The sequence below is a fragment of the Chiloscyllium punctatum genome, chromosome 6 (genome assembly GCF_047496795.1).
Source record: "Chiloscyllium punctatum isolate Juve2018m chromosome 6, sChiPun1.3, whole genome shotgun sequence".
Taxonomy (NCBI): Eukaryota; Metazoa; Chordata; class Chondrichthyes; order Orectolobiformes; family Hemiscylliidae; genus Chiloscyllium; species Chiloscyllium punctatum.
In genome coordinates, this window is record NC_092744.1 from 93876554 (window position 1) to 93891911 (window position 15358).

General features: G+C 50.0%; 1 long non-coding RNA gene across 1 annotated transcript; it reads right to left on the reverse strand.

Annotated features, from left to right (window-relative positions):
* Nucleotides 1-3102: 3102 nt before the first annotated feature.
* LOC140478535 (uncharacterized) lies at nt 3103-12414 on the reverse strand. The gene is made up of 3 exons (XR_011960787.1): nt 12266-12414; nt 11201-11316; nt 3103-4024 (listed from the first exon to the last, which is right to left on the reverse strand). It is a non-coding gene; the product is annotated as an uncharacterized lncRNA (long non-coding RNA).
* Between the last annotated feature and the right edge of the window lie 2944 nt (nt 12415-15358).

The window sequence follows — 15358 nt, forward strand, 5'->3', positions numbered from 1 at the left end:
CACACGTACACACAGCAAGAGTGGGACACACACACACACAGCAAGAGTGGGACACACACACACACACAGCAAGAGTGGGACACACACAGTTAAGGGGATACACGCAGACACACAGCGAGCGAGGGACACACAAACAGCGAGGGAGTGAAACGTACACACACACACACACACACACAATGAGAGAGTCACACACACACAGCGAGGGAGGGAAGGACACGCATACACACAGAGCAAGTGAGGGACACACACACACACACACACAGTGAGCGAGGGAGATACAAACAGTGAGGGAGTGAAACATACACACACACAGTGAGGGAGGGACACACACACATATACACACAGTTAATGAGATAGATGCAGACACACAGCGAGGGCGGGACACATACACACACACACACACACACAGAGCGAGGGAGGGAAGGACATGCACACACACAGAGCAAGTGAGCGATACACACACAGCAAGGGAAGGTCATGCACACACACAGCAATGGAGGGTCATACACAAACACACACAGCGAGGGAGGGACACACGCACACACACACGGAGGGACAAGCACACACACGGCGAAGGGGAGGAAATGTGCACAGAAAGTGAGAGGGGCACGCACACACAGTGAGAGGGGACACGCACTGACACGGCAAGGGAGGGACACATGCACTCACACAGCGAGGGGGATATACACAAAGAGCAAGGGAGGGACACACACACACACACAGTGAGCAAGGGAGACACAAACAGCGAAGGAGTGAAACGTACACACACAGTGAGAGTGTGATACACACACATGCACACAGTGAGGGAGGGAAGGACATGCACACACACAGAGCAAGTGAGGGACACACACACAGCAAGGGATGGACATGCACACACAGTGAGCGAGGGACACACACACAGCGAGGGAATGAAACGTACACACACACACACACACACACACACACAGCGAGGAAGTGACATGCACACACAGCAAGAGGAACACACACACAGTTAAGGGGATACACACAGACACACAGCGAGGGAGGGACACACACACACACACACACACACACACACACACACACACAGAGACGGAGGGACTCTCACACACTGCATGAGGGACACACACACTCACAGCAAGAGGGGGTCACACACAGCGAGGGAGGGACACGCGCATGCGCAAGCACACAAACACAGACACACACAGTGAGAGTGGGACATGCACACACAGCCAGGGAGGGACATGCACACACACAGTGAGGGGGGATACGCACACACAGTAAGGAGGGATACGCACACACAGGGGAGGAGGGACAAGCAGACACATGGTGAGGGGTAGGGCATGTGCACAGAAATTGAGAGGGGGCACGCACACACAGCGAGAGAGGACATGCACAGACATGGCGAGGGAGGGACACATGCACACACAGCAAGGGGGGACAGGCACTCACACAGTGAGGGTCGATGCAGACACACAATGGTGGGATATGTACAAAGAGCAAGGGAGGGACACACACGCACACAAGGGACAGACACACACTCACGGAGTGAGGGAGTGACATGCACACACACAGCAAGAGGCACACACACACACGCACAAAGCAAGGGAGGGACACGCACACACAGTGGGAGTGACACACATACACGCAATGAGGGAAGGACACACATACACTGTAAAAGGGTCACACATACTCACAGCAAGAGGGGACACGTACACACAGAGAGGGATGGACAAGCTCATGCTCAAACGCACACACACACAGCAAGGGGGGGACACGCACACACACACAGCAAGGGGGGGACACGCACACACACACAGCAAGGGGGGGACACGCACACACACACAGCAAGGGGGGGACACGCACACACACACACACAGAGCAAGGGAGGGACACGCACATACACAGCAAGGGAGGGACACGCACACACACAACAAGGGGGGGACATACACACACAGCGAGGGAGAACACACACACACACGCACAGTGAGGGAGCTACATACAAACACACACAGTGAGAGGGTTACCCGCAGACACACAGGGAGGGAGGGACACACACACACACACACACACACAGCGAATGAAGGGACACACACATGTCAAGGGGGATGGAGGGAGGCAGGGGGGAGGGAGGCAGGGGGGAGGGGGGGGAGGGAGGTGGGGGGGGCGGGGAGGGAGGCAGGGAGGGACACACGCGCCACAGCGAGGGGGAGGAGGGGGAGGAGGGGGAGGAGGGGACACGTGCGCCACAGCGAGGGGGAGGGAGGGAGGGACACGGCGCCACAGCGAGAGGGGGGGAGGGGGGGGGGGAGGGAGGGACACACGCGCCACAGCGAGGGAGGGAGGGGGGGGGGGGGAGGGAGGGAGGGACACACGTGCCACAGCGAGGGGGGGGGGGGGGAGAGAGAGAGAGGGAGGGAGGGAGGGACACACGCGCCACAGCGAGGGGGGGGGGGGGGGGGAGAGAGAGAGAGGGAGGGAGGGAGGGACACACGCGCCACAGCGAGGGGGGGGGGGGGGCGGGGAGGGAGGGACACACGCGCCACAGCGAGGGGGGGGGGTGCGGTGAAGGAGGGAGGGAGGGACACACGCACCACAGCGAGGGGGAGGGAGGGACAGGCACACTCAGAGCGAGGGGGAGGGAGGGACAGGCACACTCAGAGCGAGGGGGAGGGAGGGACAGGCACACTCACAGCGAGGGGGGAGGGAGGGAGGGACAGGCACACTCACAGCGAAGGGGAGGGACAGGCACACTCACAGCGAGGGGGAGGGACAGGCACACTCACAGGGAGGGGGAGGGACAGGCACACTCACAGGGAGGGGGAGGGACAGGCACACTCACAGGGAGGGGGAGGGACAGGCACACTCACAGGGAGGGGGAGGGACAGGCACACTCACAGGGAGGGGGAGGGACAGGCACACTCACAGGGAGGGGGAGGGACAGGCACACTCACAGGGAGGGGGAGGGACAGGCACACTCACAGGGAGGGGGAGGGACAGGCACACTCACAGGGAGGGGGAGGGACAGGCACACTCACAGGGAGGGGGAGGGACAGGCACACTCACAGGGAGGGGGAGGGACAGGCACAGCGAGGGGGAGGGGAGGGAGAGGGAGGGGGAGGGAGGGACACGCACTCACAGCGAGGGGGAGGGAGGGACACGCACTCACAGCGAGGGGGAGGGAGGGACACGCACTCACAGCGAGGGGGAGGGAGGGACACGCACTCACACACACAAACAGCAAGAGTTACGCGCACACAGTGAAAAGGGAATCACACACACTCACACAGCGAGAGAGGGACACACAGACACACAGTGAGTGAGTGATACGCATACACACACAGAGCGAGGGGACGACACCCTCACACACTGCAAAAGAGGCACATACATACACACACACACACACACACACACACACAGCGAGGTTGAGACACGCAGAGACAGCGAGGGTGGGACATATGCTCAGAATGCGAGAGGGGACACACACACACAAAGTGAGGGAGGGTGACACACAGACATATGCACACATAAAAACACACACACACACAGAGAGGGACATGCTCGCACACAGTGAGGGAGGGTGACATACACGCATACACACACAAACACAGAACAATGGAGGGACACGTGCACACACAGTGATGTCTCTCCTCGGATGTGTAATCGTCCAGCTCTCACTCCAGTCTGCTCCCTCACAGGGTCACCGTCTCTGTGACTCCCAGGTACAACTAGGCCTCGATCCTCAGTGCTGATTTATATTCTCCCAGGTGTGAGTCAGCCTCAAGCTCCTGCTCCAAGTTGCTCCCTCACACGGTCACTCCGTCTGTGACTCGGTGCTGATTTCGAGCCTCCTGCTCTGCTTTTTATCCAAATCCAAGTCCCAGTCGGCCTTGACCCTCGCTGCTGATGTATATTCTCCCGCTCTGTGCTGCTCTCTCTCAGGTTCTCTCCGCTTGTGACTCCCAGGTAATGGTAGGCATCAAGCCTCAGCTGAGATTTATAACACCCCATTCCGCACTGCTCTCTTACAGGATCGCCGTTGTGCCTGGAAGACAGTGGGAAGAGGAGTATTAGACAGAGAAGAGGGTGTTACAGTGATTGAGGGACCTGTAGGGGATGAAACAGGTTATCTGGGGAGCGAGGCAGACCTGCAGTAATTAAAGAACGTTACTGGAAGATACTGCGAGAGTTGCAGACACTGAAGAAGGCAAAGGAAATAGAGAGATGGTGGATTGTTCATGACGGAGCTTTGTAGAGTCTAAAGGGCTTCAAAGTTTGGGAGAAGATTTGTAGCGCGGGTGCTCATTATTGTGGTTCTGTTCACCGAGCTGGGAATTTGTGTTGCAGACATTTCATCCCCTGTCTAGGTGACATCCTCAGGGAGCCTCCTGTGAAGCGCTTCTGTGATCTTTCCTCCGGCATTTATAGTGATTTGCATCTGCTGCTTCCAGTTGTCAGTTCCAGCTGTCCGCTGCAGTGGTCGGTATATTGGGTCCAGGTTGATGTGCTTATTGATTGAAACTGTGGATGAGTGCCATGCTTCTAGGAATTCCCTGGCTGTTCTCTGTTTGGCTTGTCCTATAATAGTGTTGTCCCAGTCAAACTCACGTTGCTTGTCATCTGCGTGTGTGGCTACTAAGGATAGCTGGTCGTGTCGTTTCGTGGCTAGTTGGTGTTCATGGATGCGGATTGTTAACTGTCTTCCTGTTTGTCCTATGTAGTGTTTTGTGCAGTCCTTGCATGGGATTTTGTACACTGCATTGGTTTTGCTCATGCTGGGTATCGGGTCCTTCGTCCTGGTGAGTTGTTGTCTGAGAGTGGCTGTTGCATTGTGTGCTGTTATTAGTCCTAGTGATCGCAGCAGTCTGGCTGTCCGTTCCAAAATGTTCTTGATGTAGTGTGGCTAGTCCTTTGGGTCGTGGCATGTCTTCATTCCGTTGTCTTTCCCCGAGGCATCTGTGGATGAAATTGCGTGGAGTTTGACCCCACCCTGCAGCTCACCAAGAGGATAAACAACACACTGAGAAACCTACAAAAAAAAGACATAACCAGGTTTGACCTACAGAGAATGAAAACTGAAAGCAACAACACTCTCAGATTCTATGGACTACGTAAAGTGCACAAACCAGACATCCCACTCAGACCCATAGTATCACTACCAGGGACACCATCACACAAACTGGCTAAAGAACTACAGCAGAAACTGAAACACCTGATCAGCGGATCCAGACCCTCTGTACAGTCAACACAGGAATTCTTGGACATCATCAGAAATATACACATAGACAAGGAAGAAACTATGGTCTTATTCGATGTAACGGCACTGTTCACCTCTATCGACAAAACCCTAGCCAGAGAAACAATAGCCAACCCGCTGGACACACAGAACAGACAACAGGACGTTGAACCTATCAACAAAGACGGTATACTCAAACTACCGGACCTGGGCCTCACAACACACTTCACATTCAACAACCAAATATATGAACAAATCAACGGCACACCCATGGGCTCACCGATCTCTGGACTCATAGCAGGAGCTGAAATGCAAAGATTAGAACAAACAGTCTTACCGCAAATTCAACCCAAACTCTGGGTCAGATATGTGGATGACACCTTTGTAATCATTAAAAACACAGAAATAGAGAACACACACCAGATCATCAACGCCACACTCACAGGAATCAGATTCACTAGAGAGAAAGAAAAGGACAACCAACTCCCATTCCGAGATGTGATGGTACAGAGAACACCTAACGGAGAATTCACCACAAAGGTTTACAGGAAAGCCACACACACAGACCAAGTCCTAAACTACGAAAGCAACCACCCCAGCACATACAAAAGTAGTTGCATCAAGACATTGTTCAAAAGGGCCACAACACACTGCAGTACACCAGAACTGCAAAAAGAGAAAGAAGAACACCTATACAATGTATTCGCCAAAAACGGATACCCCGCAATTTCATTAGGGATTGTCTGTATGGATTTGCTCGACGATTGTCCTCTGATATTGATGAGGGCAGTGCAGATGATGTGGTTTACATGAAGTTCATTAAGGTCTTTGACAAGGTCCCACATGGAAGGCTGGTCCAAAAGGGAAGATCCCATGGGATCCAAGGCAAGTCGGTAAATTGACTCCACAATTGGTGGAGGGTTGGTTTTGAGATTGAAAGCCTTTGCCCAGCGGGTGTACCACAGGGATCTGTGCAGGAGCCATTGCTGTTCCTTATGGACATTAATCACTCGATTGTGAAAGCAGAAAGTAACATTAATAGGTTTGCAGATAACATGAAAGGTGAGGGTATTGTCCACAGTGAGGGGGATGGAATTAGGCTGCAGTCTGATATCGATCAGATGATAAACTGAGCAGAGTAATGGCAGACAGAGTTTACTTCTGATCACTGTGAGGTAATGCACTGTGGGAAGTCTAATAAATGAATGATATACATCATGAATGGTAGGTCCTCCTGGAGTACTGAGGAACACAGGGACCTCGGTGGGCAAGTCCCTGGATGTCTGAAGGTGTCAGCACAGGTAGACAGGGTGGGGAATACACCTGAACTGGGAGCAGGAGGGGGGCCCACATCCTGGTGGGGAGCATTGCTGGAGCTGCTCGAGAGGACTTAAACTCATCTGGCAGGGCTGTGTGACCCCAAAGAGTTGTAAGGCCAGAAAGAAAGTTGAGGCTGGTACAAATGTTCAAGAGAGCAATATTAGTAGACAAGGCAGGCAAGAACATAGCAGACAATTAGGGAAAACTGGTGGATTAAACTGCAGTTATTTCAATGCAAAGGGCCAGACAGATAAGGCAGATGAACCCAGAGCATGGATGGGAACATGGGATTGGGATCCCATAGATATTACAGAAACACAGCTGAGGGAGGAACAGGAGCAGCAGCTCAATGTTCCGGAGACAGATACTACAGGAAGGATAGAACAGGAGGCAAAACAGGAGGAGAGCTGGTGGGTTTGATTGGGGGGAAACATCCCAGCAGTACCTAGAGGGAGGATTCATGTAGGATCGCCCAGTTAAGCGATATTAGTGGAACTGAGAAATAAAAATTGGTCATCAGTTTTCTACAGTCGGACTACAGCGATAGGCAACGGGAGATGAAGGAGCAAATATGTCAGGAGATTTCAGATATCTCTTAGAATAATAGGGTTGTAATAATAGGGGATCTTAACCATTCCAAACCTGGACTGGGATTGCGACTAAGTTAAGGATTTGGATGGAAGGAATTTGTTAAGTGTGTTCCGAAAACTCCCAGTCATTATGTAAGTGGCCCAACTGGAGAATGGGGCTAAACCTGACCTCCCCTTGGGAAACAAGGTAGGGAACGGGACTGAGGTGTTAGTGGGGGAGCACTTTGGAAAGTTACCATAATTGTATTAGTTTGAAAATAGCGATGGAAAAGGACAGGCCTGGTCCACAAGTTAAAGTTATTCAATGGAGCAAGATAGTATTTGACAGGAATTTTTAAAGTAGATCTGAGGAGGCTATTTGCAGATAAAGGGAAGTCTGGCAAGTAGGAATATTTTAAAACCGAGATAAAAGGAGCGTTCAGTGCCAGCGTGTTCCTGTTAGTGTGCAGCTCAATGCTGACTGAATTAGGAAACACTGGCTGAGTTTCGAGGCTGTGGTCAAGAAAAAAGGGGTCACATGTCAGATATAACTGGCTGACTCAAGGGAATCCCTTCAGGACAATCGGGGCTGTAGAAATACACTTAGGATAGAAATCAGGAATGTAAAAAGGGGACTCGAGATAGCTTTGGCAGAGAAAGTTAAGGAGAATCCAAAGAGACTCTACAAGTGTATTAAGAGCAAAAGAAGAGCTCGGGACAAACCCGGTCTCCTTAATGATCAATGAAGGCAACGATGTGTGAAACTACAAGATCCAAAACAAATATTTCACTTTGGAACTTACTGTGGATAAAGACTGGGGCGCTCAGGGAACTAAACAGTGTTTGGCCTGACCACTTTTGGAATAGTGTGTGCAATTCTGGTCTCAATGTCATCGGAAGGATTTCGTGGAACATGAAAGGGATCAGAAGAAATGACCAAAGATGTTGCCAGGGTTGGAGGTTTTGTACTTCAGGGAAAAGCCTGAATAGAATGGGGCTGTTTTCACTTGAACATGGGAAGCTGTGGAGTTAACCGATAAAAGGTGTTTAAAATCATGGTGGTCATCGATAGGGTCAATGGACAAGGTCATTTCCCCAGGCGATGGAAACTTTTCAAAGGGGTCTAAAGGACAACTGGCTCCTGCAGAGTGGATGGAATAAGCTGCCAGAGCAAGTAATGGAGGCTGATAGAAATACATTTAAAAGGCATGTGGATGGGTGTATGAATAGCAAAGGTTTAGAGGGATATTGGCAAAATTGTGGCAAATGTGACTAGAAATGTCATGCAGGAGTCCATCTCTATGACTCAATGTCTTGAAATGAGTCCACATTATAGAAAAGGAGGTGCTGCAGGTTTTAAAACACAAAGGTAGATAAATCCCCAGGACCTGATCAAATGGATCTCAGGACATTGTGGGAAGCTGGTGAAGAAATTGTAGGCCCCCTAGCAGAGATATTTGTACCATAGAGAGCTATGTATGATAGGCTGATAGACTGGGGGGTGGCATTGTGGACAGTGAAGAAGGTTTTCTGAGATTACAAAGGGATCCTGATAAATTGTGTGAATGGCTGAAAAACTGGAGATGGAGTTCAATCTGATTAAATGTGAGGTAATGCATTTTGTACAACAAACACGGGCAGGGCTTATACAATTAATGGCAAGACCTTCAGTAGTGTTGTAGAACAGAGGGACCTCAGGGTTTAGCTACATAATTCTTTGAAGTTTGTAACATGGAGAGACAGGACAGTTGAAAAAAAGGTGCTGGCCTCACTTGCTTTCATTGCTTAGTCCTTTGGATATAGGAGTTGGGAAGTCGCATTGGGATTATACAGGCCATTGGTGAGTCCTCTTCTGGAAGACTGTGTCCAGTTCTGGCTGCCCAGTTCTAGGAAGGATATTATTAAGCTGGAAACGTTTGGGAGGAGATTTACTGGGATGTGACTGGGTACGAAAGGCTTCAGTATAAAGAAAGGCTGAATAGGTTGGTATTTTTCACTGAAACCTGAATGTTGACAGATGACCTCATAGAAGTTTATAAAATCATGAGGGGGATAGACAGAGTTAATGGGAGTTGTCTTTTCCCATGGACAAGGGAGTTTCAAGACATGGCACTACATTTTTAAGTTTAGAGGAGAGATATATAAAAAAAAAGACATGAGGCACATTGTTACACAGAGGGTGGTTTGTGTGTGAAATGAACTTCGTAAGGAAGGGGTGAACATGGGGACAATTACAATGTTTAAAAGACATTTGGATTAGTACAGGAATAGGAAAGGTTTGAAGGGATATGATCCAGGAACAGGCAGGTGGGATGAGATCCGTTTTAGAGTATAGTTAGCGTTAACTGAACAGTGCGGTATGACTCTGACTATGATTATAATGTCGTGTCATCAATTAAGAAAGGCTGCAAGAGAAAGCCAGGGAACTACAGACTGATGAGCGAGACATCAGGGTGGGACAGTTGTTGGAGGTCATTCTGAGAGGTAGGCCGTCCATGCATTTGGAAAGATAAGGCCTGATTACGGACAGCCAGCATGGCTTTATGCGTGGGAAAACATGTCCCACAAACTTGACTGGAGTTTGCTCAAGATGTGACCAAAAAGATCGATGAAGGCAGAGCAACAGACATTGTTTCTGGCTTCCGCAAACCCTTGTTCAGGGTGTAGCATGATACATTGGTTAGTAAGGGTAGATCACAAGGGATCAGAGAGAGCTAGCCAACTGGATACAAAATGGGATGACAGTGGGAGACAGCGGGTGGTGGGAGAGGGTTGTTGTTCAGACTGGGGCCTCTGACCAGCAGTGTGCTGTAAGGATTGGTGCTGGGACCACTGATGTGCACCACTTACATAAACAATCTGAGTGAAAATATAGGAGTCCCTGTTAGTATGTTTGTGGATACCAAGATGAGTGGAAGAGTGGGCAGGGAATATAGTTATCGAAGGGGATGTTAATCAACTGGGCCAGTGGGCCAAGGAATGAAAGATGGAGTTTAATTCAGGTGTTGGATTTAGATCAGACAAACCAGGGATGACTAACATGGAGAATGGTTGGGCCCTGGACAGTGTTATAGAAAAGAGAGAGACCAAGGGGTGCAGTTACATTGTTCCTTGGACTCGCATCACAGGGTGACAGGGTGTTGAAAGCGGCAATTGGAACACTTGTCTTCAATGGTCAGAGCATTGAGTACATGAGTTGGAGATATTGGTAACATTGTCGTCTATATTTCTCCTGGGCAGGGGAGGCCACGGGGTGACGTTATAAAGATTTATGAAACCATGTAGGGCCAAAGTAAGGTGAATTGCCAAGGGTAGGTGAGTCCAAAGCTAGAGGCATACACTTGAGGTGACAGAGCAAGGATTTAAAGAGGGAGCTGCGGGGTAACATTATCCACAGAGGATGGTGCATAGACAGAATGGACTGCCAGAGGAAATGGTGAAAACAAGTACAATTACAACATGGAAAAGACACTCGGGCAGGTACATGGAGAGGAGAAGATTGGAAGGGGTATGGGCCAAACACAGGCAAACGCAACTCATTCCATTTAGGAAACCTCGGCCGAAGAGTCATGCCACACAGAAACAGACCCTGTGTCTCCAGTTATTGGAGGAGGAGACTATCGAGACAAGGCATGTTGTCGAGACTGAAGCAAGTTACAGCGATACGGATGGTCATCTGGACTGGAGATTTCAAATATGTGAAATAATTGGCGAGGGGGGAGGAGATGACAGAGATAGGAACTGTTATAGGAGTTAGAATGATTGAAGACACTGGTCCTCAATACAAGCCATAGTTACAGTGTTGGAGAGGGAATAGGGAACAGAATGATCCCAGGCAGCATTACCACCCTCTGGTGGGAGGCCTGCTTTCTCCCCAGTTGTTCTGACGCTCCCTAAGAAAGCACAGGCCTGGACTGATAACTGGGAACTCCCAATGCTGTCTCATTACAACAAAACTTACAGCAGGCATGGTGATTGAGCCTGGGGTGTGTCTGTACTGTGCTCCCCCTCCAACACTTTCTCTATGTCATGTCTTGTTAGCTGATGTCTGGATCCCCCTTATTACTTTCTGCTCTGTGCACTGGAATGATCTTACCTGGCAGCAGGATTTATTGAAGACTCCCGACCTCCCTGACTTTGTCTTTCTGGCTGACCAACCATCGTCCCAACCAGCAGTTGGCAAATCTATTGAGTCAGGAACTCCATGAGTACCTGTAGAAGACACAGAAATAGGCCGAATGGGAAGTTAGACTGATGCTGTGAGGGTTACACATATAAAATGGCAGTGAGCCCACAGAGATCTGGAAAATCCCAGTCTCCATTCCTGACCTGTGCTGCCTCATCTCTCTGGAGTGGAGAATTCTGTTGACTCATGATCTGGAGTAGCTTCAAAAGTGAGAGACGCTGACAGAGGCAGCAATTAGACCCACATAGTGAGGGATACCACATGGAGAGGTACTGAGTCACATCACCAGAGTGCCGGATCAAACAATTGTGCAGAAAGAAAGGGTTTTGATTGATGTTGCACTGCGATATACAAACTGTGAGCAGGTGGAGTGATGGCCTAGTGGCATTATTGTGTGACAATTTATCCAGAAACTCAGCAAATGTCCTCTGGACACAAGTTCAAATCCCACCATTGCAAATGATTGTTTCTGAAGCATTTACTTCACATTCAATGTAATTAAAAACCTGTAAATGAGTATTAAACAATTGCTGATGTTAAGAAAAATCCATCGGATGCATTCCTGTCTTTAGTGAAGTAATCTAAGATGGGACTGGGGTATCACAGGTATTACAGAAACAACAGCTGAGGGAGGGACAGGCAGCTCAGTGTTCCAGGGGACAGATGCTGCAGGAAGGACAGAAGGGGAGCTGAGAGAGGAGGAGAGCTGCTGGTTCTGATGGGGTGAAACATCACAGCAGGACTGAGAGAGGATATTCCTGCAGGATCGCCCAGTGACGCTGTGTTCGTGGAATTAATCAATAACAATGGGGCTTCCCTTTCCTCTGATTGTTCTACAGACCCCGACAGCCCCGCCCTCCTGCACCTTGACCTTCTCAAGATGGCGGCCCCCAGGCCCGTGCTCCCTCTTCCCTCAAACAAATGGCGTCCGTGACCCTGGGCCCCTTCCCTGATCAGAGACCGCCGCCTCCTTACCCGGGCCTGGAGGTCTTTTCCGAGTTATTTTTAACCTGTATCCAGGACTTGTGAATTCTCTCCGCTCCTTTCTCCCAGCGAGGCTACCACACAACGACTCTGAGCGCCGCTCTCTGAAGCTGATTGCAGCCGATGTCGGAGAAAGTAACTCCATGTTTCTCTTTCTCCGTGACCTGTTCAATGTGACACTGCGCATGCTCTGCATGGAAACCTCAGACGCACGCGCAGTTTGGTTATCAGTGAGTTTACAGAGAATATTCATATGCGCAAAGGATCATGGGTGAAATAATCGTCATTAACAATTGCTCTGTCGAATTATAGTCATTGAGATGATTAGTATGCAAATAGATTGTTTGGTCCAACTTAACCATACTAGCCAGGTATGTAAATTACCAATCGTTCTGGGAGTTTGAAAATAAGTTTCTTACTCGAGTTGTGTAAACCGCCCTGTGAATTATTCACGCCGACCTATGAATTATTCTCAGCTCGTCCCCCTACACTATTGCAGAATCACCCATATGTTTATCGAAGGATTGTTTAAATCTCCCTAATGTACGTTATCAGATTTATATCTCAACAATTTCTTAAAAATCTCACATTGATTCATCGGAGAGGCTGCTCGGTCCTCCTGTTCCGCCCCTTCCTCCCAATTGCGGAGTTGATTCAGGCGTGACTCAGCAGGCTAAGAGACAAGGGAAGTTACAGTCGATGCCTTGTGATGTGGTGAAAATATCCCGAATCTTGGATCGAGAGGCCTGAGTTCATTTCACAGCTTGTGCAGGTGTGTGTAATAACGACTTTATTAAGAAAAAATAAGGGAAGGTAGGAACAGTGTAAAAACAATAGAACATGCAAACAATATGGTGGGGCTCTCAATGCTCTGTAGTGAGAATGATCAATCCTGAAGCGTTCACTCTCCGAGAATGCTTTGGCCCCGCTCCTCACTCACTCTGGTTAGACGACCGGCCGCTGCTCGGTCCTCCTGTTCCGCCCCTTCCTCCCAATTGCGGAGTTGATTCAGGCGTGACTCAGCAGGCTAAGAGACAAGGGAAGTTACAGTCGATGCCTTGTGATGTGGTGAAAATATCCCGAATCTTGGATCGAGAGGCCTGAGTTCATTTCACAGCTTGTGCAGGTGTGTGTAATAACGACTTTATTAAGAAAAAATAAGGGAAGGTAGGAACAGTGTAAAAACAATAGAACATGCAAACAATATGGTGGGGCTCTCAATGCTCTGGTGATTTTAGTCTTTACCATGTGTTTCAAGGCCCCAGTGCATCCCAGTACAGACTGTGCCACTTCTCTTTGTGCACAGACAGATACCACGATTGTGGGGCAAAGTGATGTGGTGGGGTACAGATTCTGGATTAGTGGTGCTGGAAGAGCACAGCAGTTCAGGCACCATCTGAGGAGCAGTAAAATCGATGTTTCGGGCACAAGCCCTTCATCAGGAATAATGGCAGAGAGCCTGAAGCATGGAGAGATAAGCTAGAGGATGATGGGGTTGGGGAGAACGTACCATAGAGTACAAGAGGTGAGTGAGGGAGGGGATGAAGGTGATAGGTCGGGAGCAGTCGGAGGATGGAGTGGATAGGTGGAAAAGAAGATAGGCAGGTAGAACAAGTCAGGACAAGTCACTGGGACAGTGCTGAGCTGGAAGTTTGGAACTGGGATGAGTTGGGGAAGGAGAAATGAGGAAACTGTTGAAGGTTGCCCTGGGGTTGAAGTGTTGTGAGGCGGAAGAGGAGGCGTTCTTCCTCCAGGCATCTGGTGGTGAGGGAGCGGCGGTGAAGGAGGCCAGGACCTCCATGTCCTCGGCAGAGTGGGAGGGAGAGTTGAAATGTTGGGCCACAGGGCAGTGGGGTTGATTGATGCAGGTGTCCCGGAGATGTTCCCTAAAGCGCTCTGCTCGGAGGTGTCCAGTCTCCCCAATGTAGAGGAGACTGCATCGGGAGAAACGGATACAATAAATGATATTACTGGACATGCAGGTAAAACTTTGATGGAACTGGAAGGCTCCTTTAGGGCCTTGGATAGAGGTGAGGGAGGAGGTCTGTGTGCAGGTTTTGCAATTCCTGCGGTGGCAGGGGAAGGTGTCAGGTTGGGAGGATGGGTTGTGGGGGGTGTGGACCTGACCACGTAGTCATGGAGGGAACAGTCTTTGCGGAAGTCAGAAAGGGGTGGGGAGGGAAATATATCCCTGGTGTTATAGTCTGTTTGGAGGTGGCGGAAATGTCGGCGGATGATTTGGTTTATGCGAAGGTTACTGGGGGGGGAAGGTGAGCACCAGGGGCGTTCTGTCCTTGTTACGTTTGGAGGTGTGGGTTATGGACGAGATGCGTTGGAGGGCATCTTTAACCACGTGGGAAGGGAAGTTGTGGTCTCTAAAGAAGGAGGCCACCTGGTGTGTTCTGTGGTGGAACTGATCCTCCTGGGAGCAGATACAGCAGAGGCGGAGGAATTGGGAATACGGGATGGCATTTTTGCAAGAGGTAGGGTGGGAAGAGGTGTAATCCAGGTAGCTGTGGGAGTCGGTGGGTTTGTAAAAAATATCAGTGTCAAGTCGATCATCATTAACGGAGATGGAGAGGCCCAGGAAGGGGAGGGTGGTGTCAGAGATGATCCAGGTAAATTTAAGGTCAGGGTGGAATGTGTTGGTGAAGTTGATGAGGTGGCACCAATGCAGTCAACAATGTAGCGGAGGAAGAGGTGGGGAACGGTGCCGGTGTAATTACAGAAGATCAACTGCTCGACGTAGCCAACAAAGAGACAGGCATAGTTGGAGCCCATACGTGTTCCCATGGCTACCCCTTTGGTCTGGAGGAAGTGGGAGGATTAAAAGGAGAAATTGTTAAGGGTGAGGACTAGTTCGGCCAAAACGAATGAGAGTGTCGGTGGAAGGGTACTGTTGGGGACGTCTGGAGAGGCAAAAACGGAGGGCTTGGATGCCCTGGTCATCGTGGATGGAGGTGTAGAGGGATTGGATATCCATGGTGAAGATGAGGCGTTAGGGGCCGGGGAAATGAAAGTCTTGGAGGAGGTGGAGGGTGTGGGTGGTGTCTCAAATGTATGTGGAGAGTTCCTGGACTGGGG